Source organism: Pseudophryne corroboree, chromosome 9 (genome assembly GCF_028390025.1).
Source record: "Pseudophryne corroboree isolate aPseCor3 chromosome 9, aPseCor3.hap2, whole genome shotgun sequence".
NCBI classification, from domain to species: domain Eukaryota; kingdom Metazoa; phylum Chordata; class Amphibia; order Anura; family Myobatrachidae; genus Pseudophryne; species Pseudophryne corroboree.
Genome location: NC_086452.1, coordinates 8,864,706 through 8,878,708, shown reverse-complemented (window position 1 = coordinate 8,878,708; position 14,003 = coordinate 8,864,706).

The following is a 14,003-nucleotide window of genomic DNA, read 5'->3' as shown; positions in this document are numbered from 1 at the left end:
TGTAACTCATCTATGGACAGATCCCTGCGCTGCGACACTGTGGGGGGAGGTGTAACTCATCCATGGACAGATCCCTGCATTGCGACACTGTGGGGGGAGGTGTAACTCATCCACGGACAGATCCCTGTGCTGCGACACTGTGGGGGGAGGTGTAACTCATCCACGGACAGATCCCTGTGCTGTGACACTGTGGGGGGAGGTGTAACTCATCCACAGACAGATCCCTGCGCTGCGACACTGTGGGGGGAGGTGTAACCCATCCACGGACAGATCCCTGCGCTGCGACACTATGGGGGGAGGTGTATCTCATCCACGGACAGATCCCTGCGCTGCGACACTGTGGGGGGAGGTGTAACTCATCCACTGACAGATCCCTGCGCTGCAACACTGTGGGGGGAGGTGTAACCCATCCACGGACATTTCCCTGCGCTGCGATACTGTGGGGAGAGGTGTAACCCATCCACGGACAGATCCCTGCGCTGCGACACTGTGGGGAGAGGTGTAACCCATCCACGGACAGATCCCTGCGCTGCGACACTGTGGGGGGAGGTGTAACTCATCCACTGACAGATCCCTGCGCTGCAACACTGTGGGGGGAGGTGTAACCCATCCACGGACTGATCCCTGCGCTGCGACACTGTGGGGGGAGGTGTAACCCATCCACGGACTGATCCCTGCGCTGCGACACTGTGGGGGGAGGTGTAACGTATCCACGGACAGATCCCTGCGTTGCGACACTGTGGGGGGAGGTGTAAATCATCCAGACAGATCCCTGTGTTGCGACACTGTGGGGGGAGGCGTAACTCATCCACTGACAGATCCCTGCGCTGCGACACTGTGGGGGGAGGCGTAACTCATCCACGGACAGATCCCTGCGCTGCGACACTGTGGGGGGAGGTGTAACTCATCCACGGACAGATCCCTGCGCTGCGACACTGTGGGGGGAGGTGTAACTCATCCACGGACAGATCCCTGCGCTGCGACACTGTGGGGGGAGGCGTAACTCATCCACGGACAGATCCCTGCTGCGACACTGTGGGGGGAGGCGTAACTCATCCACGGACAGATCCCTGCGCTGCGACACTGTGGGGGGAGGTGTAACTCATCCACGGACAGATCCCTGCTGCGACACTGTGGGGGGAGGCGTAACTCATCCACGGACAGATCCCTGCTGCGACACTGTGGGGGGAGGCGTAACTCATCCACGGACAGATCCCTGCGCTGCGACACTGTGGGGGGAGGTGTAACTCATCCACGGACAGATCCCTGCTGCGACACTGTGGGGGGAGGTGTAACTCATCCACGGACAGATCCCTGCGCTGCGACACTGTGGGGGGAGGTGTAACTCATCCACGGACAGATCCTGACACTGTGGGGGGAGGTGTAACCCATCCACGGACAGATCCCTGCACTGCGACACTGTGGGGGGAGGTGTAACCCATCCACGGACAGATCCCTGCGTTGCGACACTGTGGGGGGAGGTGTAACTCATCCACGGACAGATCCCTGCTTCGATACTGTGGGGGGAAGTGTAACCCATCCACGGACTGATCCCTGCGCTGCGACACTGTGGGGGGAGGTGTAACCCATCCACGGACAGATCCCTGCGTTGCGACACTGTGGGGGGAGGTGTAACTCATCCACGGACAGATCCCTGCTTCGATACTGTGGGGGGAAGTGTAACCCATCCACGGACAGATCCCTGTACTGCGACACTGTGGGGGGAGGTGTAACTCATCCACGGACAGATCCCTGCTTCGATACTGTGGGGGGAAGTGTAACCCATCCACGGACAGATCCCTGTACTGCGACACTGTGGGGGGAGGTGTAACTCATCCACGGACAGATCCCTGCGCTGTGACACTGTGGGGGGAGGTGTAACTCATCCACGGACAGATCCCTGCGCTGCGACACTGGGGGGGAGGTGTAACCCATCCACGGACAGATCCCTGCGCTGCGACACTATGGGGGGAGGTGTATCTCATCCACTGTCAGATCCCTGCGCTGCGACACTGTGGGGGGAGGTGTAACCCATCTATGTACAGATCCCTGCGCTGCGACACTGTGGGGGGAGGTGTAACCCATCCACGGACAGATCCCTGCGCTGCGACAATGTGGGGGGAGGTGTAACCCATCTATGTACAGATCCCTGCGCTGCGACACTGTGGGGGGAGGTGTAACTCATCCACGGACAGATCCCTGCGCTGCGACACTGTGGGGGGAGGTGTAACTCATCTATGTACAGATCCCTGCGTTGCGACACTGTGGGGGGAGGTGTAACTCATCTATGGACAGATCCCTGCGCTGCGACACTGTGGGGGGAGGTGTAACTCATCCACGGACAGATCCCTGCGCTGCGACACTGTGGGGGGAGGTGTAACTCATCTATGTACAGATCCCTGCGTTGCGACACTGTGGGGGGAGGTGTAACTCATCCACGGACAGATCCCTGTGCTGCGACACTGTGGGGGGAGGTGTAACTCATCCACGGACAGATCCCTGCGCTGCGACACTGTGGGGGGAGGTGTAACTCATCCACAGACAGATCCCTGCGCTGCGACACTGTGGGGGGAGGTGTAACCCATCCACGGACAGATCCCTGCGCTGCGACACTATGGGGGGAGGTGTATCTCATCCACTGTCAGATCCCTGCGCTGCGACACTGTGGGGGGAGGTGTAACTCATCTATGGACAGATCCCTGCGCTGCGACACTGTGGGGGGAGGTGTAACTCATCTATGGTCAGATCCCTGCGCTGCGACACTGTGGGGGGAGGTGTAACCCATCCACGGACAGATCCCTGCGCTGCGACACTGTGGGGGGAGGTGTAACCCATCTATGTACAGATCCCTGCGCTGCGACACTGTGGGGGGGAGGTGTAACTCATCCACTGACAGATCCCTGCGCTGCGACACTGTGGGGGGAGGTGTAACTCATCCACGGACAGATCCCTGCGCTGCGACACTGTGGGGGGAGGTGTAACTCATCCACGGACAGATCCCTGCGCTGCGACACTGTGGGGGGAGGTGTAACTCATCTATGGACAGATCCCTGCGCTGCGACACTGTGGGGGGAGGTGTAACTCATCTATGGACAGATCCCTGCGCTGCGACACTGTGGGGGGAGGTGTAACTCATCCACGGACAGATCCCTGCGCTGCGACACTGTGGGGGGAGGTGTAACTCATCCACAGACAGATCCCTGCGCTGCGACACTGTGGGGGGAGGTGTAACCCATCCACGGACAGATCCCTGCGCTGCGACACTATGGGGGGAGGTGTATCTCATCCACTGTCAGATCCCTGCGCTGCGACACTGTGGGGGGAGGTGTAACTCATCTATGGACAGATCCCTGCGCTGCGACACTGTGGGGGGAGGTGTAACTCATCTATGGTCAGATCCCTGCGCTGCGACACTGTGGGGGGAGGTGTAACCCATCCACGGACAGATCCCTGCGCTGCGACACTGTGGGGGGAGGTGTAACCCATCTATGTACAGATCCCTGCGCTGCGACACTGTGGGGGGGAGGTGTAACTCATCCACTGACAGATCCCTGCGCTGCGACACTGTGGGGGGAGGTGTAACTCATCCACGGACAGATCCCTGCGCTGCGACACTGTGGGGGGAGGTGTAACTCATCCACGGACAGATCCCTGCGCTGCGACACTGTGGGGGGAGGTGTAACTCATCTATGGACAGATCCCTGCGCTGCGACACTGTGGGGGGAGGTGTAACTCATCTATGGACAGATCCCTGCGCTGCGACACTGTGGGGGGAGGTGTAACTCATCCACGGACAGATCCCTGCGCTGCGACACTGTGGGGGGAGGTGTAACTCATCCACGGACAGATCCCTGCGCTGCGACACTGTGGGGGGAGGTGTAACTCATCCACGGACAGATCCCTGCGCTGCGACACTGTGGGGGGAGGTGTAACTCATCCACGGACAGATCCCTGCGCTGTGACACTGTGGGGGGAGGTGTAACTCATCCACAGACAGATCCCTGCGCTGCGACACTGTGGGGGGAGGTGTAACCCATCCACGGACAGATCCCTGCGCTGCGACACTATGGGGGGAGGTGTATCTCATCCACTGTCAGATCCCTGCGCTGCGACACTGTGGGGGGAGGTGTAACCCATCTATGTACAGATCCCTGCGTTGCGACACTGTGGGGGGAGGTGTAACTCATCCACGGACAGATCCCTGTGCTGCGACACTGTGGGGGGAGGTGTAACTCATCCACGGACAGATCCCTGCGCTGCGACACTGTGGGGGGAGGTGTAACTCATCCACGGACAGATCCCTGTGCTGCGACACTGTGGGGGGAGGTGTAACTCATCCACGGACAGATCCCTGCGCTGTGACACTGTGGGGGGAGGTGTAACTCATCCACAGACAGATCCCTGCGCTGCGACACTGTGGGGGGAGGTGTAACCCATCCACGGACAGATCCCTGCGCTGCGACACTATGGGGGGAGGTGTATCTCATCCACTGTCAGATCCCTGCGCTGCGACACTGTGGGGGGAGGTGTAACTCATCTATGGTCAGATCCCTGCGCTGCGACACTGTGGGGGGAGGTGTAACCCATCCACGGACAGATCCCTGCGCTGCGACACTGTGGGGGGAGGTGTAACCCATCTATGGACAGATCCCTGCGCTGCGACACTGTGGGGGGAGGTGTAACTCATCTATGGACAGATCCCTGTGCTGCAACACTGTGGGGGGAGGTGTAACTCATCCACGGACAGATCCCTGCGCTGCGACACTGTGGGGGGAGGTGTAACTCATCTATGGACAGATCCCTGTGCTGCGACACTGTGGGGGGAGGTGTAACTCATCCACTGACAGATCCCTGCGCTGCGACACTGTGGGGGGAGGTGTAACTCATCTATGGACAGATCCCTGCGCTGCGACACTGTGGGGGGAGGTGTAACTCATCTATGGACAGATCCCTGTGCTGCAACACTGTGGGGGGAGGTGTAACTCATCCACGGACAGATCCCTGCGCTGCGACACTGTGGGGGGAGGTGTAACTCATCCACGGACAGATCCCTGCTTCGATACTGTGGGGGGAAGTGTAACCCATCCACGGACAGATCCCTGTACTGCGACACTGTGGGGGGAGGTGTAACTCATCCACGGACAGATCCCTGCTTCGATACTGTGGGGGGAAGTGTAACCCATCCACGGACAGATCCCTGTACTGCGACACTGTGGGGGGAGGTGTAACTCATCCACGGACAGATCCCTGCGCTGTGACACTGTGGGGGGAGGTGTAACTCATCCACGGACAGATCCCTGCGCTGCGACACTGGGGGGGAGGTGTAACCCATCCACGGACAGATCCCTGCGCTGCGACACTATGGGGGGAGGTGTATCTCATCCACTGTCAGATCCCTGCGCTGCGACACTGTGGGGGGAGGTGTAACCCATCTATGTACAGATCCCTGCGCTGCGACACTGTGGGGGGAGGTGTAACCCATCCACGGACAGATCCCTGCGCTGCGACAATGTGGGGGGAGGTGTAACCCATCTATGTACAGATCCCTGCGCTGCGACACGACACTGTGGGGGGAGGTGTAACTCATCCACGGACAGATCCCTGCGCTGCGACACTGTGGGGGGAGGTGTAACTCATCTATGTACAGATCCCTGCGTTGCGACACTGTGGGGGGAGGTGTAACTCATCTATGGACAGATCCCTGCGCTGCGACACTGTGGGGGGAGGTGTAACTCATCCACGGACAGATCCCTGCGCTGCGACACTGTGGGGGGAGGTGTAACTCATCTATGTACAGATCCCTGCGTTGCGACACTGTGGGGGGAGGTGTAACTCATCCACGGACAGATCCCTGTGCTGCGACACTGTGGGGGGAGGTGTAACTCATCCACGGACAGATCCCTGCGCTGTGACACTGTGGGGGGAGGTGTAACTCATCCACAGACAGATCCCTGCGCTGCGACACTGTGGGGGGAGGTGTAACCCATCCACGGACAGATCCCTGCGCTGCGACACTATGGGGGGAGGTGTATCTCATCCACTGTCAGATCCCTGCGCTGCGACACTGTGGGGGGAGGTGTAACTCATCTATGGACAGATCCCTGCGCTGCGACACTGTGGGGGGAGGTGTAACTCATCTATGGTCAGATCCCTGCGCTGCGACACTGTGGGGGGAGGTGTAACCCATCCACGGACAGATCCCTGCGCTGCGACACTGTGGGGGGAGGTGTAACCCATCTATGTACAGATCCCTGCGCTGCGACACTGTGGGGGGGAGGTGTAACTCATCCACTGACAGATCCCTGCGCTGCGACACTGTGGGGGGAGGTGTAACTCATCCACGGACAGATCCCTGCGCTGCGACACTGTGGGGGGAGGTGTAACTCATCCACGGACAGATCCCTGCGCTGCGACACTGTGGGGGGAGGTGTAACTCATCTATGGACAGATCCCTGCGCTGCGACACTGTGGGGGGAGGTGTAACTCATCTATGGACAGATCCCTGCGCTGCGACACTGTGGGGGGAGGTGTAACTCATCCACGGACAGATCCCTGCGCTGCGACACTGTGGGGGGAGGTGTAACTCATCTATGGACAGATCCCTGCGTTGCGACACTGTGGGGGGAGGTGTAACTCATCCACGGACAGATCCCTGTGCTGCGACACTGTGGGGGGAGGTGTAACTCATCCACGGACAGATCCCTGCGCTGCGACACTGTGGGGGGAGGTGTAACTCATCCACGGACAGATCCCTGCGCTGCGACACTGTGGGGGGAGGTGTAACTCATCCACGGACAGATCCCTGCGCTGCGACACTGTGGGGGGAGGTGTAACTCATCCACGGACAGATCCCTGCGCTGCGACACTGTGGGGGGAGGTGTAACCCATCCACGGACAGATCCCTGCGCTGCGACACTATGGGGGGAGGTGTATCTCATCCACTGTCAGATCCCTGCGCTGCGACACTGTGGGGGGAGGTGTAACTCATCTATGGTCAGATCCCTGCGCTGCGACACTGTGGGGGGAGGTGTAACCCATCCACGGACAGATCCCTGCGCTGCGACACTGTGGGGGGAGGTGTAACCCATCTATGGACAGATCCCTGCGCTGCGACACTGTGGGGGGAGGTGTAACTCATCTATGGACAGATCCCTGTGCTGCAACACTGTGGGGGGAGGTGTAACTCATCCACGGACAGATCCCTGCGCTGCGACACTGTGGGGGGAGGTGTAACTCATCTATGGACAGATCCCTGTGCTGCGACACTGTGGGGGGAGGTGTAACTCATCCACTGACAGATCCCTGCGCTGCGACACTGTGGGGGGAGGTGTAACTCATCTATGGACAGATCCCTGCGCTGCGACACTGTGGGGGGAGGTGTAACTCATCTATGGACAGATCCCTGTGCTGCAACACTGTGGGGGGAGGTGTAACTCATCCACGGACAGATCCCTGCGCTGCGACACTGTGGGGGGAGGTGTAACTCATCCACGGACAGATCCCTGCGCTGCGACACTGTGGGGGGAGGTGTAACTCATCCACGGACAGATCCCTGCGCTGCGACACTGTGGGGGGAGGTGTAACTCATCCACGGACAGATCCCTGCGCTGCGACACTGTGGGGGGAGGTGTAACTCATCCACGGACAGATCTCTGCGCTGCGACACTGTGGGGGGAGGTGTAACTCATCCACGGACAGATCCCTGCGCTGCGACACTGTGGGGGGAGGTGTAACTCATCCACGGACAGATCTCTGCGCTGCGACACTGTGGGGGGAGGTGTAACTCATCCACGGACAGATCCCTGCGCTGCGACACTGTGGGGGGAGGTGTAACTCATCCACGGACAGATCTCTGCGCTGCGACACTGTGGGGGGAGGTGTAACTCATCCACGGACTGATCCCTGCGCTGCGACGTGGCTGATGTTTCAGCCATGACTGTACGCAGGTAGAGATCTCATACGCTTTATTTCTCTTTAAAATACAAATACCTAGGGATAGATTCACTTAGGTCTCAGAGAAGCAGTGGTACTGCCCATAGCAAACAGATTCTATAATTTCTCTTCTGCATTCTGATGCTAGAATCTGTTTGGTTGCTAAGGGTAACACCACAGCTTGTCTTCTTTGGAAGCTGCAGTAAGCCTACCCCCCAAGTTCTGAATGTAGGCGCAGGAGGGCAAGTAGAAGCAGCCTGGGGGTATCTAGGCCCGTCAGAACTCTCTGCACAGCAATGGAAGTAGACTTGTCCCACGTGTCAACCGGCAATTCATCATGGAGGACAGATATGCTGGGGGGGGGGGGGGGGGTCCTTCACTGTCCGCTGCATGGGTCTCACGTCTCACAGGAGACTGATTAATCAGCTAATTAGCTTTGCGCACGTGAGTGCGTGTCCCTTGTTGGTCCTTGGACTGCGCTCAGCGACGCTCTTTGGCTGAACCTTTCCACACTAGAATGCAGCCACCACTATTTGTGCGTTGTGACCTCTCCTGCGCCCTGGTGACATTAATCGCCAATTCCTAGGTCCATGGTGAATGAAGACGCAGCTGGCGGCCTCAGACCCGTCCAAGTCCTCGTCACATCTGATGTTTTCTAGGAAAGGTTTCTGACGTCTGGAAATAGTTACCGGACAAATGTAAACATTTACGCCAAACATTATTACTTCTGAAGGCTGTATTAGAAACAGATTGCAAGAGCAGATCGACTAAATACGGTCATTATCCCCCTGTTCCTAGAAAGGCGTATAGCGGCTGTAATAAGGGTCGGATACCGAGTATCCAGCACCGCTGCCCCACGGAATGTCTGTCACCAGCCTTGTCCTGAAGCCCTAACGCTGCACGCTGATAGGCGGCTCAGTACTGCTAGGTGAGAGCCATGGTGAGGACATTATACCGGACCATGATAGGCGGCTCAGCACTGCTAGGTGAGAGCCATGGTGAGGATAATATACCGGACCATGATAGACTGCTCAGTACTGCTAGGTGAGAGCCATGGTGAGGACATTATACCGGACCATGATAGGCGGCTCAGTACTGCTAGGTGAGAGTCATGGTGAGGACATTATACCGGACCATGATAGACTGCTCAGTACTGCTAGGTGAGAGCCATGGTGAGGATAATATACCGGACCATGATAGACAGCTCAGTACTGCTAGGTGAGAGCCATGGTGAGGATAATATACCGGACCATGATAGGCGGCTCAGTACTGCTAGGTGAGAGTCATGGTGAGGACAATATACCGGACCATGATAGACTGCTCAGTACTGCTAGGTGAGAGACATGGTGAGGACATTATACCGGACCATGATAGACTGCTCAGTACTGCTAGGTGAGAGCCATGGTGAGGATAATATACCGGACCATGATAGACAGCTCAGTACTGCTAGGTGAGAGCCATGGTGAGGATAATATACCGGACCATGATAGGCGGCTCAGTACTGCTGGCTGAGAGACATGGTGAGGACAATATACCGGACCATGATAGACTGCTCAGTACTGCTAGGTGAGAGACATGGTGAGGATAATATACCGGACCATGATAGGCGGCTCAGTACTGCTAGGTGAGAGCCATGGTGAGGACATTATACCGGACCATGATAGGCGGCTCAGTACTGCTAGGTGAGAGCCATGGTGAGGACATTATACCGGACCATGATAGACAGCTCAGTACTGCTAGGTGAGAGCCATGGTGAGGATAATATACCGGACCATGATAGGCGGCTCAGTACTGCTAGGTGAGAGACATGGTGAGGACATTATACCGGACCATGATAGACTGCTCAGTACTGCTGGGTGAGAGCCATTTTGAGGACAATATACCGGACCATGATAGACAGCTCAGTACTGCTAGGTGAGAGACATGGTGAGGACAATATACCGGACCATGATAGACTGCTCAGTACTGCTAGGTGGGAGCCATGGTGAGGACATTATACCGGACCATGATAGACGGCTCAGTACTGCTAGGTGAGAGACATGGTGAGGATAATATACCGGACCATGATAGGCGGCTCAGTACTGCTAGGTGAGAGACATGGTGAGGACATTATACCGGACCATGATAGACTGCTCAGTACTGCTAGGTGAGAGCCATGGTGAGGACATTATACCGGACCATGATAGACAGCTCAGTACTGCTAGGTGAGAGACATGGTGAGGACATTATACCGGACCATGATAGACTGCTCAGTACTGCTGGGTGAGAGCCATTTTGAGGACAATATACCGGACCATGATAGACAGCTCAGTACTGCTAGGTGAGAGACATGGTGAGGACATTATACCGGACCATGATAGACTGCTCAGTACTGCTAGGTGAGAGCCATGGTGAGGACAATATACCGGACCATGATAGGCGGCTCAGTACTGCTAGGTGAGAGACATGGTGAGGACATTATACCGGACCATGATAGACTGCTCAGTACTGCTAGGTGAGAGACATGGTGAGGACATTATACCGGACCATGATAGACTGCTCAGTACTGCTAGGTGAGAGACATGGTGAGGACATTATACCGGACCATGATAGACTGCTCAGTACTGCTAGGTGAGAGCCATGGTGAGGACAATATACCGGACCATGATAGACAGCTCAGTACTGCTACGTGAGAGACATGGTGAGGACATTATACCGGACCATGATAGACTGCTCAGTACTGCTAGGTGAGAGCCATGGTGAGGACAATATACCGGACCATGATAGACAGCTCAGTACTGCTGCGTGAGAGCCATGGTGAGGACATTATACCGGACCATGATAGACTGCTCAGTACTGCTAGGTGGGAGCCATGGTGAGGACATAATACCGGACCATGATAGGCGGCTCAGTACTGCTAGGTGAGAGCCATGGTGAGGACAATATACCGGACCATGATAGACAGCTCAGTACTGCTAGGTGAGAGACATGGTGAGGACATTATACCGGACCATGATAGACTGCTCAGTACTGCTGGGTGAGAGCCATTTTGAGGACAATATACCGGACCATGATAGACAGCTCAGTACTGCTGCATGAGAGCCATGGTGAGGACAATATACCGGACCATGATAGGCGGCTCAGTACTGCTAGGTGAGAGACATGGGGGGAAATTTACTAAGCTCCCGATTTTGACCGAGATGCCGTTTTTTCATCAAAGTGTCATCTCGGTAATTTACTAAACACTAATCACGGCAGAGATGAGGGCATTCGTAATTTTTTGCAAGTCCAAGTAAAAAATTACGAATGAATACACCATCGTTCAAAACGCGGCTGTTTAAGTATGAATCTCGGTCATTTACTAAGAAGTGCAAAGCAAAAAAAAAACAAACACTGCCGTGAAAAATTACAACTCGTAAAAAAGTGCTAAAAAAAAAACAGACCTTTTTTTTTTATTCGTGATTGGATAGGCATGCACGGATCCATGAGATCCGTGCATGTATATCAGTGGGAAGGGGTGGGAAAGTACTTATTTTTTCAAAAAAAATTGCGTGGGGTCCCCCCTCCTAAGCATAACCAGCCTCGGGCTCTTTGAGCCGATCCTGGTTGCAAAAATATGGGGGGAAAAATGACAGGGGTTCCCCCATATTTAAGCAACCAGCATCGGGCTCTGCGCCTGGTCCTGGTCCCAAAAATATGGGGGACAAAAAGAGTAGGGGTCCCCCGTATTTTTAAAACCAGCACCGGGCTCCACTAGCTGGACAGATAATGCCACAGCCGGGGGTCACTTTTATATAGTGCCCTGCGGCCGTGGCATCAAAAATCCAACTAGTCACCCCTGGCCGGGGTTCCCTGGGGGAGTGGGGACCCCTTCAATCAAGGGGTCCCCCCCCCCAGCCACCCAAGGGCCAGGGGTGAAGCCCGAGGCTGTCCCCCCCCCATCCAATGGGCTGCGGATGGGGAGGCTGATAGCCTTTGTTGTAAAAGAAAAGATATTGTTTTTAGTAGCAGTACTACAAGTCCCAGCAAGCCTCCCCCGCATGCTGGTACTTGGAGAACCACAAGTACCAGCATGCGGCGGAAAAACTGGCCCGCTGGTACCTGTAGTACTACTACTAAAAAAATACCCAAAAAAAGACAAGACACACACACCGTGAAAGTATAATTTTATTACATACATACACACATACATACATACTTACCTTAAGTTCCCACGCAGGTCGGTCCTCTTCTCCAGTAGAATCCAAGGGGTACCTGTTGAAGAAATTATACTCACGAGATCCAGGGGTCCAGGCTCCTCGGGAAATCCAGGGGTAATCCACGTACTTGAAAAAAAAAAAAAAAACGGTGTCCCGACCACGAACTGAAAGGGGACCCATGTTTGCACATGGGTCACCTTTCCACGAATGCCAGAAACCCACTCTGACTTCTGTCTAAGTGGGTTTCTTCAGCCAATCAGGGAGCGCCACGTTGTAGCACTCTCCTGATCAGCTGTGTGGTCCTGTCCTCACTGACAGGCAGCACACGGCAGTGTTACAATGTAGCGCCTATGCGCTACATTGTAACCAATGATGGGAACTTTCTGCTCAGCGGTGACGTCACTTTAGGTCAACCGCAGGGCAGAAAGTTCCCATCATTGGTTACAATGTAGCGCATAGGCGCTACATTGTAACACTGCCGTGTGCTGCCTGTCAGTGAGGACAGGACCACACAGCTGATCAGGAGAGTGCTACAACGTGGCGCTCCCTGATTGGCTGAAGAAACCCACTTAGACAGAAGTCAGAGTGGGTTTCTGGCATTCGTGGAAAGGTGACCCATGTGCAAACATGGGTCCCCTTTCAGTTCGTGGTCGGGACACCGTTTTTTTTTTTTTTTCAAGTACGTGGATTACCCCTGGATTTCCCGAGGAGCCTGGACCCCTGGATCTCGTGAGTATAATTTCTTCAACAGGTACCCCTTGGATTCTACTGGAGAAGAGGACCGACCTGCGTGGGAACTTAAGGTAAGTATGTATGTATGTGTGTATGTATGTAATAAAATTATACTTTCACGGTGTGTGTGTCTTGTCTTTTTTGGGGTATTTTTTTAGTAGTAGTACTACAGGTACCAGCGGGCCAGTTTTTCCGCCGCATGCTGGTACTTGTGGTTCTCCAAGTACCAGCATGCGGGGGAGGCTTGCTGGGACTTGTAGTACTGCTACTAAAAACAATATCTTTTCTTTTACAACAAAGGCTATCAGCCTCCCCATCCGCAGCCCATTGGATGGGGGGGGACAGCCTCGGGCTTCACCCCTGGCCCTTGGGTGGCTGGGGGGGGACCCCTTGATTGAAGGGGTCCCCACTCCCCCAGGGTACCCCGGCCAGGGGTGACTAGTTGGATTTTTGATGCCACGGCCGCAGGGCACTATATAAAAGCGACCCCCGGCTGTGGCATTATCTGTCCAGCTAGTGGAGCCCGGTGCTGGTTTTAAAAATACGGGGGACCCCTACTCTTTTTGTCCCCCGTATTTTTGGGACCAGGCGCAGAGCCCGATGCTGGTTGCTTAAATATGGGGGAACCCCTGTCATTTTTCCCCCCATATTTTTGCAACCAGGATCGGCTCAAAGAGTCCGAGGCTGGTTATGCTTAGGAGGGGGGACCCCACGCATTTTTTTTTATTATTTTACAGTGTTTAATTAAAAAAAATAAAAAAAATAAACCCCAGCACGGATCACACAGATCCGGCAGAGATTGATTGTAAAAAAAGTCGGCAGTGTTTTGCTAATCACTGCCGTAAAAATAGAAAAAAAACCACGAATGACATCGACATCGGAACAAAAGAAAAACCCGAATACGACAGCTTAGTAAATTAGTCGTAATCAATTCAAAAAGTTGCAGTTTTACACTTTCGATGTCATTCGTGATTGAACTTTGACCTGAAACGGGAAAATACGAATCTTAGTAAATTTACCCCATGGTGAGGACATTATACCGGACCATGATAGGCGGCTCAGTACTGCTAGGTGAGAGCCATGGTGAGGACATTACACCGGACCATGATAGGCGGCTCAGTACTGCTGGGTGAGAGACATGGTGAGGACATTATACCGGAC